This window comes from Amia ocellicauda, unplaced genomic scaffold, assembly GCF_036373705.1.
Source record: "Amia ocellicauda isolate fAmiCal2 unplaced genomic scaffold, fAmiCal2.hap1 HAP1_SCAFFOLD_63, whole genome shotgun sequence".
Lineage (NCBI taxonomy): Eukaryota > Metazoa > Chordata > Actinopteri > Amiiformes > Amiidae > Amia > Amia ocellicauda.
The window spans coordinates 353,617-373,104 of NW_027102993.1; the positions used below are offsets into that span (position 1 = coordinate 353,617).

At 39.1% G+C, this 19,488-nt stretch overlaps 1 non-coding gene across 1 annotated transcript; it reads right to left on the reverse strand.

Moving 5' to 3' along the window:
- Positions 1-16,807: 16,807 nt before the first annotated feature.
- Positions 16,808-16,922, reverse strand: LOC136740244 (U5 spliceosomal RNA). Its single transcript, XR_010813082.1, has one exon. It is a non-coding gene; the product is annotated as a U5 spliceosomal RNA (small nuclear RNA).
- Positions 16,923-19,488: the final 2,566 nt, after the last annotated feature.

Genomic DNA, 19,488 nt, shown 5'->3' on the forward strand with positions numbered 1-19,488 from the left:
TAACACCTGAATTCCCAGTCACCTCCCTCTGTTAATCAACTTCCACCTATTGGTTACCGTCAGTAACCATACTCAATACTGAGTAATACCAATTGTTTTTTTGTTTTAATGTACTTGTGTTTTAATATGTAACCTGTATATGTGCTAGTATAGGATTGTCAATTTGATTGGAATACATTCTGCTTAAATAATGAACTATTAGTTTGTTTTCTTTGATTTCTCGGGGTCATGAATGGTGAAGTCCACTGTTGAATTCTGTTACATAACTTTGAGATAAATGCTTAACGTCTTATTTTGTCTTGAAGGGGATAACGCCCTAGTCGACCTCAGTCCCATTCAAGAAAGGGGGTATGTAGCGTTATGTTGGGTGTATTCTGATAAGAGCATTTTAGCTCTGAGCTGAAGCACTGATCTAAAGAAGACCTCTCCCCCCCAAATTTATCAGATTTCCTTAACTCATCAGCATGTGAACTGGTTTACATCAAAGTGACAGTCTTGGGAGGATGGCACCAAGAATGGGCCAAATAGCTTGGAATCCCTGCTGTGAGATGTCTGGGGAAGGGGGCCTGTAGGAAATAAAAACTCTTTGAAATGGACGAGAGCCGAAATCCCGACACAGAGCTACGAACCCGTGCCAACCGGCATTTCCAAAAGATGGCATGGATTGACATCAGTCATAAATCAAGCCCCCCTCCAATAGGACACTGGGGGCTGAAGCCGAAATCCAATCTCACAAACTAAAGAACCAATCACCTATTGATCTGACAGGCGTATAAAGGGTAACGCACGGCATCTCTCTCTCTCTCTCACCTAAACCAGTAACTCGCTGCCACAGCTCAACTTGTATCTCTGTTGCCAGAACCGGAACCAGAAACCAACTAAGTCTTTACCAGCAACAGAAGGGTTAAACTGGGAGAAGGAGATTGAGCCGTACGAAGAATTCTTTTAAAGGACTTTATTAAATAAAGAACTTTACAGACTGCGCTGCCCGCCTGTGCCCAGCCATCCAGCTGGACAATTGACTAAGTCGACTGAATACGAAAGTCATTTAAATAGCTATTTGAGTCTTAAGAAACTTGACCCTTGGAACGAACAGGGCCCTGCTTTCCTCAAAGACTTTGTCTTCAAGTAACTACGGTGGAACCCTGCTTACAAAGAAGATTTTGTGCACAACCTTGGAGCCTTCAAACCAGTGGAAAATCTGTTTGGAAAAGACTCTACATTCGCGAAACCCCAACTTCCAGGTGCATCGACTGAGTGGAAGTTCTTGGACAAAGCCGAACCGGACTGCCTTTGTTCCAAACCACACGGACCTCGTGCCGTGTGCTGTTATCTGAGCCCGAAGCCAGAGAGGCCTCTCTGCGACGAAGTTCACATAAGTTTAACAGTTTGGAGTTTGTGATTCATGACATTTGAGAAATCAATTAGAAATGTTAATCTGTGATTCATAACTCTAGAATGTGTAATATCATTTAGTTTTCTTAAATATAAATGTGTGTTGCATTCAACTGTTTTGTTGATAATTTTAGAAATAAAATCTGTCAACGCCGAGAAATATCTTCTCATTCCTGTTTAACTGTTTAGTCTGAAATTGACACAAGTTAATAGACACCAGATTATAGGTGGCCCTGCCTATCCTTAATCATTGAATAATAATCAGTTAAGGGAAATTGTGGTAACAAGTAATGATAGGATCTTTCTCTCCACCTAAACGTTAATGAGACTGATATATATATAACGAGAAGTTACCTGACATAAATACTAACCTGCATAGTTATTGAATGTCTGACTAACAATACTAATGAGAGACTCACCTTCGTCTTACTAACCGGTATTGTAGTCAATGTGTTTATAACCTTTTTTGTTTAATGATTTGTGTGTTATCATATGCGATCCCATGGTCTTTGATTTGGTCACGGAAGTGATTTGTCTTTGATTTGTTGATCTAGAGTTGAATTTTAATTAGTTTTTCCCTTTTGTATAATTAGTGTAGTGCTACATTTAGTCTTTGTTTTTGAATAAATTTGACAATTTATATCTTTGGAATTGGTGTCTGCATCCAATTATTACAGAAAATGAGTTCTACAAGATTCCAGGATTCGTGATAAGGTGATACTATAAATTCACTTCTTTAATTGAATTTTATAAGTGTACCTTACGCTACACCTTTGACCACCACGTCTTCCTCCTCCCACTGCTTGACCTCTATTGTGACCTGGATCACCTGCCGGCTCCATGTTATCGCTGTGTTGTTGAGGTGGATAGCACGCATTTCACTCGATACTCGTACCACAATGTGAAATCAATCATCAATAACCTGTTGGCAGTATTGGAAAAGCAATTACAAGGGCCTGCATACATACAGTAATGTCAAATCTGATGTGGAAGAACAATTCCTTTATCCCTCTGTTCTCCACCAGGGTTGTGCTGATCGCCTCGATTGGCAAGTATGCAGTGTGAGGAGTGGATCCATGTCGTCGTTCCTAGGCACTTCACAGCTGTGTGGGTGGTCAGGAGCACCTGGTAGGGCCCTGTCCACCTGGGCTGTTGGGAGGACTTTCTCTTGTGTGCTTTGATATACACAGTCATCTTGCTGGAAGGGGTGGTAAACCTGCTGGGATGGTTCAGTCTGGGCGGCTTTCATCTGTGAATGGACAGCTTCGAAAGCACGTGTTAGTCCCATACAAAAAGACAACATAGCATCATCCATCAAGTGGATGTCCATTTCCCTTACAGACAATGGAGGAGTGATGGAGAGTCTCATAAGTCATCCCATAATAATCTCACACGGAGAAAGACCTGTTTTTCTCAATTTGCTGACGATTTCATTGTCATTAGGACTATAGGAAGGGGATCTGGACGTTTGAGTCCTGTTTGTTTGCATATATTAGACAGCTTATTCTTTAATATCCCATTTTGTTTCTCCACTGCTCCAGCTGACTGAGCCTGATGGGGCAGTGAAAATGTTGTTTACCTCGCAGGGCTTTGCATAGTTCCTGCACTATTGTCCCAGTGAAGTGAGTGTTCCTATCACTGGAAATTTCCCTGGAATGCGAAATCTACATATAACATCCCTTAACTGTATTTTTGCTACTTTTACTACTTCAGCCTTCCTACGGGATAGGCTTCAACCCATTTAGAACACCTATATATTATTACAAGTATATATTCATATCCACAACATTTAAGCTTTTGAACACAATCTATTTGCATATTGCAGGATTATGAGCTTGACAAATGTGGCAAGTTCTACAAAATTGCTAAGCTGTTACTATAAAACCTGGGGCAAACCAATTTAAAAGACTGATGCACACATCCCCCCTTTGCCCGTGTGGCCAACACCATGCGCCACATGGGCAAACCAGGGAAAGAGTGCCTGTGAGGCAACCAATGCATTAGCAAATGTTTGAGCTCTCTTATGGAAGGTGCAGTGGCCAGTTGCAATTTCCTGGAGCTTTTACAGTGCATCTCAAATTAAATTTCATCCAGCCCCAGGTCATAAAAGTCAAACCCTAGTTACGACATACATAACACATACATTTTGTTGCTTCAAAGAGAATACAAAAGTCAGCAAAACATTCTTTTTTACAAATTCAGTTTGTAAACTGTATTGTACATATATTTGTTGCGTTTTGATTTATAAACATTATACATTGTACAAATCTTAAGTGAAGGGCAATGGACTGATTCTGACTTCATGGCTGTCATTCTATTCATTTGAATAATGTGACATCTCCACTAATAGTACATTATAAATTAAACTATCAATAGAAGAATATGTGCTACTGCGGACGTCATCTGAGCAGTTTCACAATATATTGTAGATTCCTATAATCTGGAAAACCTTTAATTATAGTATTTTAACTTATTTCTCCACTGAGTCAAGCATCACTTCAGCGTAGTGGACCTCAGCATTGGTCTGTTCAAGTTGCTGTGAGGCTGTCTTTAAAGCCGCGCCCTTGGCCTACTGTGTCTCAACAAGAACACCAGCATCTTCTCCATATGGGTCAGACATCGGTTCCTTCAGGACACGATTCATAATATGCATATCTGCCATGTGGAATAAATCAGTCTGAAGACACAATGTGTGGTTCACACAACATCAGAGATCGTCCTTATAAAAGGCATCTCTATCACATTAGTTGACATTCGCACAATCTATAAGGTTTCTAGTAAAGGGACAATTCAAAATAATAATAATCTTGATTCCAATTTATCTCATTTATCAAATTATTTCAGTACAGCACTCAGCTGTCGTCAGCAGCATCATATCTTCTGTGTTTATTGAATCAGCTTTACTTCCTAGTGTAGATACTCTTTTTGTGTGGAGTTGTCAAAGTTTCAAAACAATGTGCTTATCTTTGTCCTTTTATCTAACTTAAATACCTGAGAACATTACAATAACTATTACAGCAGCTCCTTCAACACCATAGTTAATAGTAGTTGGGTAAATGATGGCAGTTATTAATCTTTGTTTCTCAATTCATTTTTTACCAATAAACCATAATTTGAAATTATTTCCATACTCCTATTATTCCTATTTTCATTATTATTAGTTTTATGCGGTTGTCATCTAGTATGTGACGTATTCGTCTGTATCAACATCAATATTATTATCATTATTAATACAAGCAGTGTAAATTACCATTCATTACACTCTTGCTCTGTTTGTAATAAGTTATGAACCCTTACACGTACTTACAGTCTCTGCCTTGTCTCTGACTTCTCTCTCTCTCTCTCTCTCTCTCTCTCTCTCTCTCTCTCTCTCTCTCTCTCTCTCTCATCTCAGGCTGCTTGTCTGCTCAGGCGAACAGGGGGAGCAGAGGAGCACATACGGCCCTTGCCCCCTGCCCCCCTCTTCCTAATTGATAGGGTATTTCTGTTTGTGAAAGGACTATTTCCAAACAGTTTTATAACTTGCCATGACTATGTTTCATTAAATTAGTTATGTTACACCTTTAGTTATACCTGTAGTAACTTCATTATTTTCCCTCATATTCCAGTCAATCACCATCAGAGTCTCTCGTGGCAGTACATTTGTCTCACACAGAACAAACTCTCCTTTCTCAACCGCTTTCAATTTTGGATAACATCGCACTGCATCCCAACAGCTGTTCTTTCTCCTATTCCTAATTTCTTACAAGAAAATGCAAGTTATATTTGATCGATTTGTATTATTACTATTTATATACATTTCACTACATTATTGTAGTTAATGAATGTATTTAATCTTTGGAAAATAAGCCTTTTCATTGATCTGAATAATGATGTCCAGGTACTTCAGGAAAGCACATTTTCAAAAAATGTGTCCAGTCAATGATTTCCCCAACTAAGAACCTGCGTGGGCACTAAGACTGTCCTCCTGCGCGGCTCATGTCTTTATTGTGTCACTTCCTCCTATTGAAGTCCAATCTACACCAGTACAGGTTCAGAAGAACTGTTCCCGAATCCAGATTGAACTGATCAATAGTTAATTTCTTACCTACACATTGTATTTAGGGATCTATTACTAGGGATTTAAAAACTCTTCATTGTGGAACTCATAGCTTCCAAATGAGCACATCGTTAATTTCCTGGAGTATCTGGTTATCTATTTATCAATATGTAAGAAACCTTCACCGAATGTTTGTGGTTGCCTCGGATTCCTATTTCTAAATTTGGCTCTAATTCCATTTCTAACATGTTACTTTTAACTTCTGTATTCGTAAGACCTATTTAAATAACTTAATTTTGTATTATTATTTCTGTTTGCAATAGCATTCTGTGTACAGTTAAATGCTGACTTTCTTGTAGGTCTGTTATTACAACATATTTAACTGGCGTTTTTTAGCTATCATTCTGTAACTATTTGTGACTTATGACTCTCTTAGTCATATTCTGGACTATACAGTACATGAAAAAGTCAAAATATGGACATTTACCTTGCGCAAACTGAAAACGTACAAACATACAAAGAGACACATATTAATTTGTATCCATAGTAAATTCAGATACCATGGTTTTGGTTGGCATGTTATATTGACCTGCAGTGTCTCAAACTACCCTTATTTATTACTTATCTAGTAATTTTCCTTCAGTATCTTGAGGACTGTCATTTATACTGAAAAACATATATATATATTTTTAATTTGTCTTCGGGGCATTCAGATTGAATTATGCCTGTTGTCTTTTCTTTCTTTTCTCTAACAAATGTTTTAAGATAGCTAGCTTTGGTTTCTCATTTCTTAATGCTTTGTATTCCTATTTTGCAAAACCGTTTTTAGGTGCTCAAGTCTATCTGAATCAAAAGTCCCATCTTCTGGAAACCTTAATTTTCTGTCACCTATTGTCCAGTCAAACGCACCGCTTCACTCCATAGTTATCATACATGTACCTTACATGTGTACCTTTAAGTGGCGGGTCGCCCGTCTTACTAGAGCTGTTCCCACACAGTAACACGTTTTCCCATTTTCTATGTATCGTTTTGTACACAACAACCAAGGCGTGCAAGCCCGCAAAATAACAATAAACGACAGGGGAGAAAACATAGCAAAAAACAAGAAAACACAAATAATACTAAATCCTATATAGGAATAACAACAAACATGCTTTTCAATGTTTGCATTTATAGAACTTGTATATAACTTAATGACTTTTCTTCATTTACCATAAACACTATAAACTTCTATAAACTATAAACACGTTATTTTATATTATCACCGGCGTATCAGATATTGAACAATTAATTAGCGCTCCTTTTTTTTTTTTTTTCTAATAGTAGGTCAAACCCACTTAAGCCTGCGGGAACCCAGACAGGAAAACACAGTCCTGTTCCTTCACAAACAAGAAGACACAGTCAAGTCTATGGTAACCCTAAGAAACCATGCTCCTCGGTTATTGGTGTCAATGGATCTCATTATCCTGAAACTTTCATGATCGAAACATGGAATACTGTTTGTCAGTTTCCATAAAACTATGCATTAAGAGTAATGCAACAGTCACTTATCATTTTGAGCAGCTGTATCAATTGATAGTTAGATCTTTGTAATGAAATGAATAGACAGTGATCTCAGATGTAATGTGTGAATTGCATTTTGAAATGGTAATACTTTGATGTTAAGTTGTGTCATTTTAGTTCAATGAACAAATGATCTGAGGTTGATGTGTATTGTATCCAAGCAATTGTAAAAAAGTGTTAGAGTTTTGAAAAATGTGCATTTTGATCATCGGGTGTGAGTTTAGTGTCTAGAGTTTTGAAAAATGACATCAAGGTTCTGAAATGAGTGCCAAAGTGATTGTAAAAAAGTGTAATATCAGGGGACAGTGGCTATTAGTGATCTGGCCTTCCGTGGCCTCTGTATTAATGTAACAGGTCACATTGTATGTGTACACTGATACTTGATAGTATAATATAGTACAAGTAAAAAACATACATAGGTATCATAGAAGTATTTTGCAGAAATGATTATGGATAGTTATCAAAATGGAGAGGAAATGCTAAATCCAGTCTCCCCAGGCTGAGCTTCTATTGCTGCACCTGCTGGCCCCACTATATGGATAGAGCCACACCAAGTACAAGAGTCTCCCCATTGCTATTTATATCTCCCTATCCAATCTTATATACGTGTCAGGGTGGGGTGCCTATTCCCCTGCATGCTTTGAAACCTATAGCACCTGGGACGCACACTTGGGATCCGGTTCCTCTGCCCCTCACATACACATGAGGAATCCCAGGTGCTCAATACGTCATACTGTCTCGTTCATCTCATGTGTAAACTATGGACAAATACATGACTAAACGTGTTTAGTTGCTTTTCCCAGAATGCTTTGCGCCACGATATGCAAATAACGGGGACTATGATTGGCTCCCTGACATTACCCACACTGCGACTGATGCTACCCATTTCACTACCCAACAAAGACCCATAATATGCGTGTGTCTGTCTGTCTGTCTGTCTGTCAAAGTATGTGTCTGTGTCTGTTTGTGTGTGTTTGTGTGTCTGTCTCTGTGTGAAAATGTGCCTGTCTCTGTGTGAAAGTGAGTGTGTCTGTGTCTGTGTCTGTCTGTCTGTGAAAGTGAGTGTGTGAAAGTGTGTGTGAGTGTCTGTCTGTCTGTCTGTCTTTGAAAGTGTGTGTGAGTGTCTGTCTGTCATGTAACTTGCACATCTGTTAGGGCACCATATGCAGAGATGTACACATATTGTTCCTTTTCCATATACACTCACCTAAAGGATTATTAGGAACACCATACTAATACTGTGTTTGACCCCCTTTCGCCTTCAGAACTGCCTTAATTCTACGTGGCATTGATTCAACAAGGTGCTGAAAGCATTCTTTAGAAATGTTGGCCCATATTGATAGGATAGCATCTTGCAGTTGATGGAGATTTGTGGGATGCACATCCAGGGCACGAAGCTCCCGTTCCACCTGTAGCGTAAGGTACACTTATAAATTTCAATTAAAGAAGTGAATTTATAGTATCACCTTATCACGAATCCTGGAATCTTGTAGAACTCAATTTCTGTAATAATTGGACGCAGACACCAATTCCAAAGATATAAATTGTCAAATTTATTCAAAACAAAGACTAAATGTAGCACTACACTAATTATACAAAAGGGAAAAACTAATTAAAATTCAACTCTATATCAACAAATCAAAGACAAATCACTTCCGTGACCAAATCAAAGACCATGGGATCGCATATGATAACACAAATCGTTAAACAAAAGAGGTTATAAACACATTGACTACAATACCAGTTAGTAAGATGAAGGTGAGTCTCTTGTTAGTATTATTAGTCAGACATTAAATAACTACGCAGGTTAGTATTTATGTCAGGTAACTTCTCGTTATATATATATATCAGTCTCATTAACGTTTAGGTGGAGAGAAAGATCCTATCATTACTTGTTACCACAATTTCCCTTAACTGATTATTATTCAATGATTAAGGATAGGCAGGGCCACCTATAATCTGGTGTCTATTAACTTGTGTCAATTTCAGACTAAACAGTTAAACAGGAATGAGAAGATATTTCTCGGCGTAGACAGATTTTATTTCTAAAATTATCAACAAAACAGTTTAATGCAACACACATTTATATTTAAGAAAACTAAATGATATTACACATTCTAGAGTTATGAATCACAGATTAACATTTCTAATTGATTTCTCAAATGTCATGAATCATGAACTCCAAACTGTTAAACTTATGTGAACTTCGTCGCAGAGAGGCCTCTCTGCCTTCGGGCTCAGATAACAGCACACGGCACGAGGTCCGTGTGGTTTGGAACAAAGGCAGTCCGGTTCGGCTTTGTCCAAGAACTTCCACTCAGTCGATGCACCTGGAAGTTGGGGTTTCGCGAAAGTAGAGTCGTTTCCAAACAGATTTTCCACTGGTTTGAAGGCTCCAAGGTTGTGCACAAAATCTTCTTTGTAAGCAGGTTTCCACCGTAGTTACTTGAAGACAAAGTCTTTGAGGAAAGCAGGGCCCTGTTTGTTCCAAGGGTCAAGTTTCTTAAAACTCAAATAGCTATTTAAATGACTGACACTTTCGTATTCAGTCGACTTAGTCATTTGTCCAGCTGTAAAACTCCACTGATCAGGTGGGCACAGGCGGGCAGCGCAGTCTGTAAAGTTCTTTATTTAATAAAGTCCTTTAAAAGAATTCTTTGTACGGCTCAATCTCCTTCTCCCAGTTTAACTCTTCTGTTGCCGGCAAAGACTTGGTTGGTTTCTGGTTCCGGTTCGGGCAACAGAGCTACAGGTTGAGCTGTGGCAGCGAGTTACTGGTTCAGGTGAGAGAGAGAGAGAAAGAAAGGCCGTGTTTGTCCTTTATAGTCTATCAGATCAATAGGTGATTGGTTCCTGAGTTCTTGAGATTGGATTTCGGTTTCAGCCCCCAGTGTCCTATTGCAGGGGGGCTTGATTTATGACTGATGTCAATCCATGCCATCTTTTGGAAATGCCGGTTGGCACGGGTTCGTAGCTCTGTGTCGGGATTTCGGCTCTCGTCCATTTCAAAGAGTTTTTATTTCCTACAGGCCCCCTTCCCCAGACATCTCACAGCAGGGATTCCAAGCTATTTGGCCCATTCTCGGTGCCATCCTCCCAAGACTGTCACTTTGATGTAAACCAGTTCACATGCTGATGAGTTAAGGAAATCTGATAAATTTGGGGGGGAGAGGTCTTCTTTAGATCAGTGCTTCAGCTCAGAGCTAAAATGCTCTTATCAGAATACACCCAACATAACGCTACACTGGTTAATTCTGTTCTGGGAAAACCACAATCCTGCAGGTTTAATAAGTCTCTCTACACATCAGTCCCTGAGTACCTTCAACCAATGGTCATTTTGACCAATTAAGCCCAAGAATTGAGTCAATTAAGTTGTCATGGACTACCCAGTGAAGACGTGAACTCACGACTAGGTCACACTGTGAGCTCACCAGAGCAGACATTACACTGAGCTCACTGTGAGCTCACTTAGCGCTTTTCCAGCGACATGGTGCCGGTGCTGGAGCCGGAGCTGCTGCTCGGCCTGGGATCCAGCTGATCTTTTTTGAACCGGCCCGCTTTTCCACCGGTTTTGACGTCACTGGATGTGGGCGTTCCCAAGCATGGAGTAGAAGTGGAGAAACACAGCAATAGTAATCAGCACCGAGGCGACTGCGTCTTTAAACCCCATTTAACATCACAATCAAACTCATTCCGCGTCTATGGCAAATCGTAACCCTAATGTTACAAATGTTCCCTAAACACCTATTTTGCAGGATCAATAAAAAATTATTAGGATTTTTTAAACTTTTACTGACACACATAGTTAATAGCAATGTGTTATAACTTTACCGAAAATAATAATCTGTATATCTTTAATTGTTTAGACGTTATTAAGATATAATGCATCTTTCACATAGGGAACATTTGTAACATGTTAGGAAAAACAAACAAATGATTTGAAAATATTCATAATTACAGCATACAATTTGTCAGGCTTCATAAGAATGGTATTTATAACATACTCTGTAAAAATCAAGCAAATAGCATTTGTGGTTCACGAGAAAATATATATATATAATCAAAGCTATCAGACTATAGCAGCCGGTGTATGAAGACACATACGATTATACAGCATTATTTGGCAGCTTCGCAAGACCTAATTTGAAACGTTGTTGGTAAGTTAGATAATTAGTGGGGACCCGCTATTTGCAGTTCTTCCCCTCCATAATTGCTAAAATAAAGTTTTACTGACATTTTATTGACCCTACCACTGCATAGGGCACATCTGTAACATGAACGCTACTGAATGGCACATACATTGAAAACTACGGAGAACTGAGACAAATCCACTTTACACTTCATAAATAATCTTAAAACGTTTCCAACCAAGGCAACACCCACTTGAAATACGTTCATTCTCATTTTTGGTAAACAAAAAGAGAGATTGTTACATATGTTCCCTATGATGCATCTACAGAGAGAGAGAGAGAGACAGACACTAACACTCTCTCTCTCTCTCTCAGCTGGGAGTGTGTGGGAGGGGTCTGCAGTGAGCGGGAGTGCTGCTGAGAGCTCTGTCCTTTGGCTGCGTTTTTTTGTTGCTTTACTTTTTTCAGTTTGTTTATTTTGTCTTCTGTTTTCAGTGCTTTTCTTATTGTGGGGGAACAGGGGAGGGGAGGGGGGAGTACCGGTAGTTCTTCCCGGGTCGGGGGGTCGGACCCCCTGAATGCGTCTTTTGAAAAACTGACCCGACGCCATGGAGTCAAGATCGCTCCGGTGCAGTTCTGCCCCCTAGAGCAGTGTGTGTTAGCGGTTGGGGAGGTAGCAGGGTGTGAAAATATCAAGTCTGCTGCCATTGTTATCTTCTTAAAAACCACTGATCTGCTCAATCAGCTAGTGGCTAATGGCACAGTGTTAGACGACACTTTCACCCCGGTGTTGCCGCTCGCTGCTCCTGCCCGGAAGGTAACGCTGTCTAACGTCCCTCCGTTCATCCGCACCGGCTCGGGCAGCTGATGTCCGGCATTAAGAGGGTCCCGCTGGGCTGCAAAGCCCCGCAACTGAAACACGTCGTGTCCTTCCGAAGGCAGCTGTATATGATCCTCAATAACATCAATGAGGATCTTAATGTCTCCGAAGTTGGATCTCTCTTGCTGCCACCACCACGAAGATTGCTCTTTAGTAATGTTGGAAAGTCAAAGACAGCAACCGTCAGGGTTCTTGCATATGACGTATTCGTGCTGCACCTCTCTGCAAGGATCCAGGACAGTTTGTCAATGTAAACTCCAGTGCCTGGGAACTTTTCCACCTAAAAGACAATGGTAAATAAAAAACAAGTTTATCCCCAAACTATTCTTATATTATGTTAAGTGGAATACATTATCAGTAAGGCTGTGATTTTGTTACAGAAATGTGTTATTAAAGACCACAGTATGTCTCAATTCTAAGTTTATTAATTTACAGACATAATAAAGTCAGTGAATCTGTGACACCCATAATTCAATTACATTCTTATTATTAACTTTAACTATGAATATAACTGATAATGTAGCATCATTAGATTGTTTACAACCAATATTTGTTTTCAATATATATATTTTTACCTTGTCTTTGTAATATTGTAGACCAAGAGTGTTATACCTGTTTTGGTGATTCTTTGTCAGATTCAGAACAATTTGCTGTGGGGCTGTCAGAACCACTTGATGGTGACACACTTTTGTCTTCATTGCTGATAAATGTGGCTTTTGTTACAATTTTTTTCAGATTGTCCAAAAGGTCTGGAATCTCTGGAGAAAAAAACCTTAGTATTAAATGATAATCATTTCTAGTAATATATTTAATACAAAGTGAAAACAAAACCATCAATGCCTGCAATTATACTTGAGAGACTTGCTCTATGTTATTGGCAAACTGACCTTTTTGTGGGTCATTAACATTAGCTACGAAAAAAATAAAAAAGATAAAATACAAGAATTACCAGGTCTAATGTAATGCATATAGTCATTAATGTAGGATTATGAAGTTATGTTGAAAAACTTTATTTAATAATCAGTATTATTAAACTATTAGACAGTGCACATTAAGAGTCTGTATTGTGGTTCTAGATTACTTCAGTATGATCAACTATAATACATTACTCTGGAATCTAAATTACTGAAGAATAACATTTATCAAGGTAAGGAATTATTTGCTATAAATAAAAAAACTTACCATCAACCATACGGTTTCGAAGACATTGGTTTTCATTTTTAAGTCTTGTGTTTTCCTTTTCGAGCTGCTTAACATTTTGCTGTAGCTCAACTTCACTGGACTCTTTAAATGTCTGTAGAATATGACGGGATCTAATTCTTGAAGCTCCATCGGTTTTCTTTCTTATTCTGTGCTGTATTCAGAGAGGAAAAGAGTTTAAAATGAAAATATATATATATATGAATATGATTAAAAAAAAACAATCCTGCAATACATTTATTTAATATTTGCAGTAATTATCTCACCGGTAACTGTGGTTCATCAAGGTCACTATCATCTGAAATTTGAAGTTTTTTGTTTGGTTTAGGTACTCTCTTCATTTTAGGACAGGGCATTTTTGTTAGGTCATTAAGTTTTCTTCTTAGTTCGCCTTCTTTTCCTAAAATAAAAATAAAATAAATAAAACCCTGCATTATGTCCACAGATATTTGGGGATTATATTTATTTGTCATAAAAATACTGTGCTTTGACCATACAAATTAAGATGAACAGCCAACACTGAATCAAAACTGAAGTTAAATTATATCTGGTTTAATTTATTTTGTGATTTGGGGGATTTTATTGTAAAGCACAACACACAATAAATCGTTCTTACAAATGCCAGTCAAGTATGACGAGTTTTTAGCGCCCTCACCACCACCTACCATGTTATAAGAGTATGTTAGAAGTACAACACATTAATAACTTAAACATTCATTTCAAATATACTGTGATTGTATATATCAAATAGCATGTAAAGACTTTAATGTTTTTTTTTTTTAAATAAACATTGTTACCAGTCATAATGATCTGCGCTTCATGGACAGGCCATCCACCTTTTGGAGGTTTGTTCGTGTCTCTCCACTCTGCTCTGAAGTTTCGAGTCGTCTCTTCGTCATCATCAGCAATGCTGAATAAATCAAAATTGCGAAAGCAAGCAGTGGGAATCACGCTGTAAGAGTCTTTGTCGACCCCGCTTTCCCACTTCACCAACGCGTGCATCACCGCCATACTACCTTCACCTTCTCGTCCGTTTTTTCTGCGCCTTTTTCCCCCGACAAGTCACGGCACAAAAAACAGTCCCGCTCTGCATTCTGGTACTTGGCGTTCTTAATAACACCAACAGGGTGTAATCGCATAGACCACTCGAGTATAAAGTACTACATATCCCATCAGTTACAGTTTTTTTTCTTCTTCTGAAACTGCAAGCGCACTACATAAAGTTTGGCAAATGAAGAAATTTGGATGATGAGTTTACAATCTTATAAACAGTATTTAAGTAAACCTAGATATGCAATTCCAAAAAGAACAGCATCGAGATGGAGAAACAGGATACAAAAATAATAATACAATGTTTATACTTTTTGTATTTTAATTACAGTATGTAATTATTGCCTTTTGATTTACATTTACAGAAAAAGAACGGCGGCAAACGTGGACTACCCAACAAGAAGCAACAAAGTTACTAAAATATCAGATTCTCAGGTAAGCTTCATGCAGCCATACATGTATAATTATAAAATCAATCCAAAAAATAGACCTTGTTTACCCTACAACTGATTTGAGTGTTAATTCTATTTAAGATATAAAAAAATATTTTGTTTTCTGAACTAATAATCTGTGAACATTCTATTATCTCTATAATTTTAATTAATACATTTATTTTATTATTGGTGGAACATTATATTTTTCAGCTCAGATGATTTCACGTACCATCAATTTTTCTGTTAATAAATGTGCAAAAACAAATCAGATGGATAGGCCCCTACATATGAACATTAAGTTAAAGGCCTAGAGTGAGTGTTCTTCACTTCCAGTCATGGCGGGCCACAATCCAGCTCTTTGTAACTCATCAACAACCAAAGACCTGGGAAAAGGGTTAAATGGCTTCAGTTAAGCCAATTAGGTAATTAAGAGCTCAACTGGAAAAAAAACAGCAGGCATAGGGGTACTTTAGGACCACAGTCACTGATATAACCTACAATGTTGTTGTAATGAAAATCAGCAGACAGTGGGCCTCCTCCAGGACTAAGGTTGAGAAGCACTGGTCTTGAAGACCACAATAACAATCGACCTCAAGGGCTAGGGATATTCGAGGTGATGCTAAACCAGTCCTGAATGTTTAAATATAATGTTATTTTCTTGTAGTGTGCCGTTGCTGTTAATGCAACCAGTTATATTGAGCCATCAAATACAGAAGCTGACGAAAGACATCAACATGTAAATTTAGTTGTAAATTTAAAGTGTGTGTGAAAAGTATTTTGTATATGGAGATTAACCCATAGTTTCACAGATAAATTGTGGACCAGTGATATTCAGGATCTTCAAAACAAGTCCTGAATGCTCAAACTTAACACTTCTTTTTTTAGAGTGTCGTTGCTGTCAATCCAGCCAGTGATGTGGAGCCATCAGATACAGAAGCTGATGAAAAACAACATGTAAATTTCCTAAATTAATATGGTGCATCAAAATACTTATTTAACACTTTCAACTGTTTCTTTGTGATTCCTAAAATTACTTTACAGGCTGGGGCTGGGGGAAGACACTGCGCCCGCCTGGAGAAGCCTGTACAAGCCCCCCTCAATAAGAGAGCTGGCAATCTGCAGTGGAGGGTGTTACACACCATTATTGCTGTCAATTCTTTTATTACTGTTCTTAACCCTGCTGTGTCCGACGCCTGCCCATTCTGTGCTCAGAGAGAGACCGTGTTTCACTGTTTCAGCACTTGTTCTCGGTTGTCACCCATTTTTAGTCTTTTAACTCGTCTTTTTACTGATCTTAACCTGATTTTTAACACAAAGGTTTTTATTTTAGGGGCGCGATACACCAGAAGGACCAAACATGTGGACCAGCTGGTAAACTTCTTGCTGGGCCAGGCTAAAATGGCCGTCTATAAGACTAGGAAGAACAGAGTGTGTGGGGAGGGCAGTGAGGATGCAGTGAGAGTGTTTGCCATGCTGGTCAAGTGCAGAGTCAGACTAGAGTTTAACTATTACAGGCTGATGAATGATTTGGAGAGTTTTGAACAGGTCTGGTGTATTAATGATGCCCTTTGTGAATTGTATGACGGGGAGTTGGTTTTTATTATGTAATTCATTTATAGGGTTTAGTATTTGATGGTTGTTTTGTTGTGTGTATTGGGTTGCTTTCTTTAAAAGTGTACAGATCAGTGGCGGAGTTAATGCTTGTTGGGGGGAGACAAACAAAGGGGAACACTATTTTTTATTTATTTATTTATTTTCTTTTGTATGAATTATTGCGTGTTGCAAACAGGCAATGAAGTCTGATAAAAGTCAAAAAGTCTCTCTCTCTCTCACACACACACACACAGCCAGCAAGACACACAGAGCCAGCCAGCTCAGCGATGACATCACAAACATCTCTCTCAGGTGACTCCTATGACATCACAGAGCACGTACATTCCGTTGCTTGCCGTCTGTCAACCACTCAGTCACTGCCAGCCAGACTGGCTGGCTGACTGGATGGTGGGGCTGCTTGCTGCTGCTGCGTACCTTAGCAAGCTTATTTGCTTGACCGGCCTTCCTCCTCCGCCCACATGCCCACCTATGTCCGATCTGCTGTTCACCTGGATCACAGCTCCGCCCCAACAAGGCAGAGCCTCCCAAGAATGGTACAAACTCACCCACGATCCCCTCCACGGAAAGCTATAGCAAAAGGCAAAAGCATTATACGTAATGAAGAGGAACCCGAGTCCAAGACGCATCCGACCAGCCATACATATTTGTGTGTATTAAAGATCACATTTTATTACATTTAGATTTTCTGTACTTTATTACATCTTTTTGTGATTTTTAAATGTATTGTTTCTTTTCCTTATATATGTATGTATGTATGTATGTATGTGTGTGTGTGTCTGTGTGAAAGTGTATGTGTTTGTGTGTCTCTGTGTGAAAGTGAGTGTGTGTGTGTCTGTCTCTGTGTTTGTGTGTCTGTCTCTGTGTGAAAGTGAGTGTGTGTGCGTGTGTCTGTCTGTGAAAGTGTGTGTGTGTGTGTGGGTGTGACAGTGTGTATGAGTGTCTGTCTGTCATGTAACTCGCACATCTGTGAGGGCACCATTTTTGCAGAAAGAGATGTACACATTTTGGAGCAACATATGCTGCCATCCAGACATCGTCTTTTCCAGGGACATCCCTGCATTTTTCAGCAGGATAACGCCAAACCACATTCTGCCCAGATTTCAAGCGCATGGTTGCATAGGCAGAGAGTGCGGGTGCTAGCATGGCCTGCCTGCAGTCCTGACCTGTCTCCGAATTGAGAATGTGTGGCGCACTATGAAGTGCAAATTAAGACAACGAAGGCCCTGTGCAGTTGCGCAGCTGAGGAAATGCATAATGGATGAATGGGGGGAAATCCCACTTGCTAAACTTAACCAAGTGGTGTCTTCAGTGCCCAAGTGCTTAATAAGTGTTATTAAAAGAAAAGGTGATGTTACATAGTGGTAAACAGTCGACTGTCCCAACTTTCTTGGTTTCTTTTCACTGCTAATGAGATGCTGTAGAGTGAGTTAGTTATATTGCTTTCAGGAGCTCTAATCGTATTGATGAGTTCATGCAGCATTTGTAATTGAATTTCAAAAAGAAATCCTTGCTGTCTGGCCTGTGTGTATGAGATGTACTCTGTCAATCTTTGGCTAACAACTGAAACATTGGTAGAACAGAAATGGCAACATAAAAAAGAAAAGTACATTTTAAAAGAGCACATTAAATAGGATGAATATACAGTTTTTTACAATCACTTTGTCACTAATTTCAGAACCTTGATGTCATTTTTCAAAACTCTAGACACAAAACTCAAAACGGTCATCACTTGTAACACAGGCTGTCCAATGTTCAAAACATTGCATTGTGCATTCATATCTTTAAAGAAACCTTGCACTTGCAGACTTGTTGGTTCAAATAATTCATTTATCATGAAATACCATAGTAACATTTATTTAGATCACCCACACAGAAGATACCGATAGTTTCACTGTGTAGTTGTTCGTACAATCATTAAATATTGTAGTACAAAATATGTGATACATGTTTCATTATGGTACTACATATAAATACATCACTGTAAAAGGACTAGTAGAGAGAATACTACAGACACAGTGGAATCATTGAACAAAATCTGAAATGTATTGATGCAATACAATCAAATCACACCATAGGTTTCTTTGAAGCCATGCAACAATAATTAGCTACAAAAAAGAACAAAACTACAGTAAAATGTCAACTGCAGTGTTCCTCACCTGGCTTAGTGTAAAACAAAGGATTGATTACTGTACTTCTGAATTTCCATCAGCCCTGTGTTCAGGTTCAGGTTCTCACAACCATTTTTCACAAGAGGCATCTTGAAACTGAACATACCTGAACATACTCAGTCATCAGCTGCTTCACTCTGTCTGCATTTCTTTCAAAAGGCACACTATACTCTGTGCTACACATTGGTATGCAGTATACAGTCATTTGACAATTGAGAGTAGCCTAATGTTTAGTGCATGCTGAAGACTTGCCGCTTCTCAGTACGGAAATTTCTGATGATTGAGGCCACAGTTGATCCTGAGTTGATTCTGAGGTTTGATTGAATCATTGTAGCTGCCTCAGTCATGGTCATGCCATGATTTACAACATGCTCTACAACTATTTCTCGGATTTCACTGGACACTATTTGCTGTTGCTGCCGCTGTCTGGTCCGTGGCCTTGTCCTCTACCACGTTCCCCCAACACCTCTCAAATGAGGCCCATGGCTGCCTCTCTGGTGAGGCCTAAGCCCTCCTCTATGACGAGGCCCACGACCACCTCTCAGAAGGGGTGCATGTCCCCTTCCATTCCTTTGACCACCACGTCTTCCTCCTCCCACTGCTTGACCTCTATTGTGACCTGGATGACTTGCCGGCTCCATGTTATCACTGTGTTGCTGGGGTGGATAGCACTCATTTCACTCGATACTCGTACCACAATGTGAAATCAATCATCAATAACCAGTTGGCAGTATTGGAAAAGCAATTACAAGGGCCTGCATACATACAGTAATGTCAAATCTGATGTGGAAGAACAATCATCTTCAACCAGGTTGGAGCGTTAGTTGCAATGCCTTTAATACACGCAGCGTGGAGAGGAACAGTGACTCAAGTAGATCCCAAAGTCGCTCTGCCTTCATTTTAACAGTCAGAGCTTTTATACACAAAAATCAAAGAGCTGGTTATAATCAGAAAGTCATTACTATGTTATCTTAAAAGTTAGCTAAGCAGAATTTATATCATTATAGGACAGAGT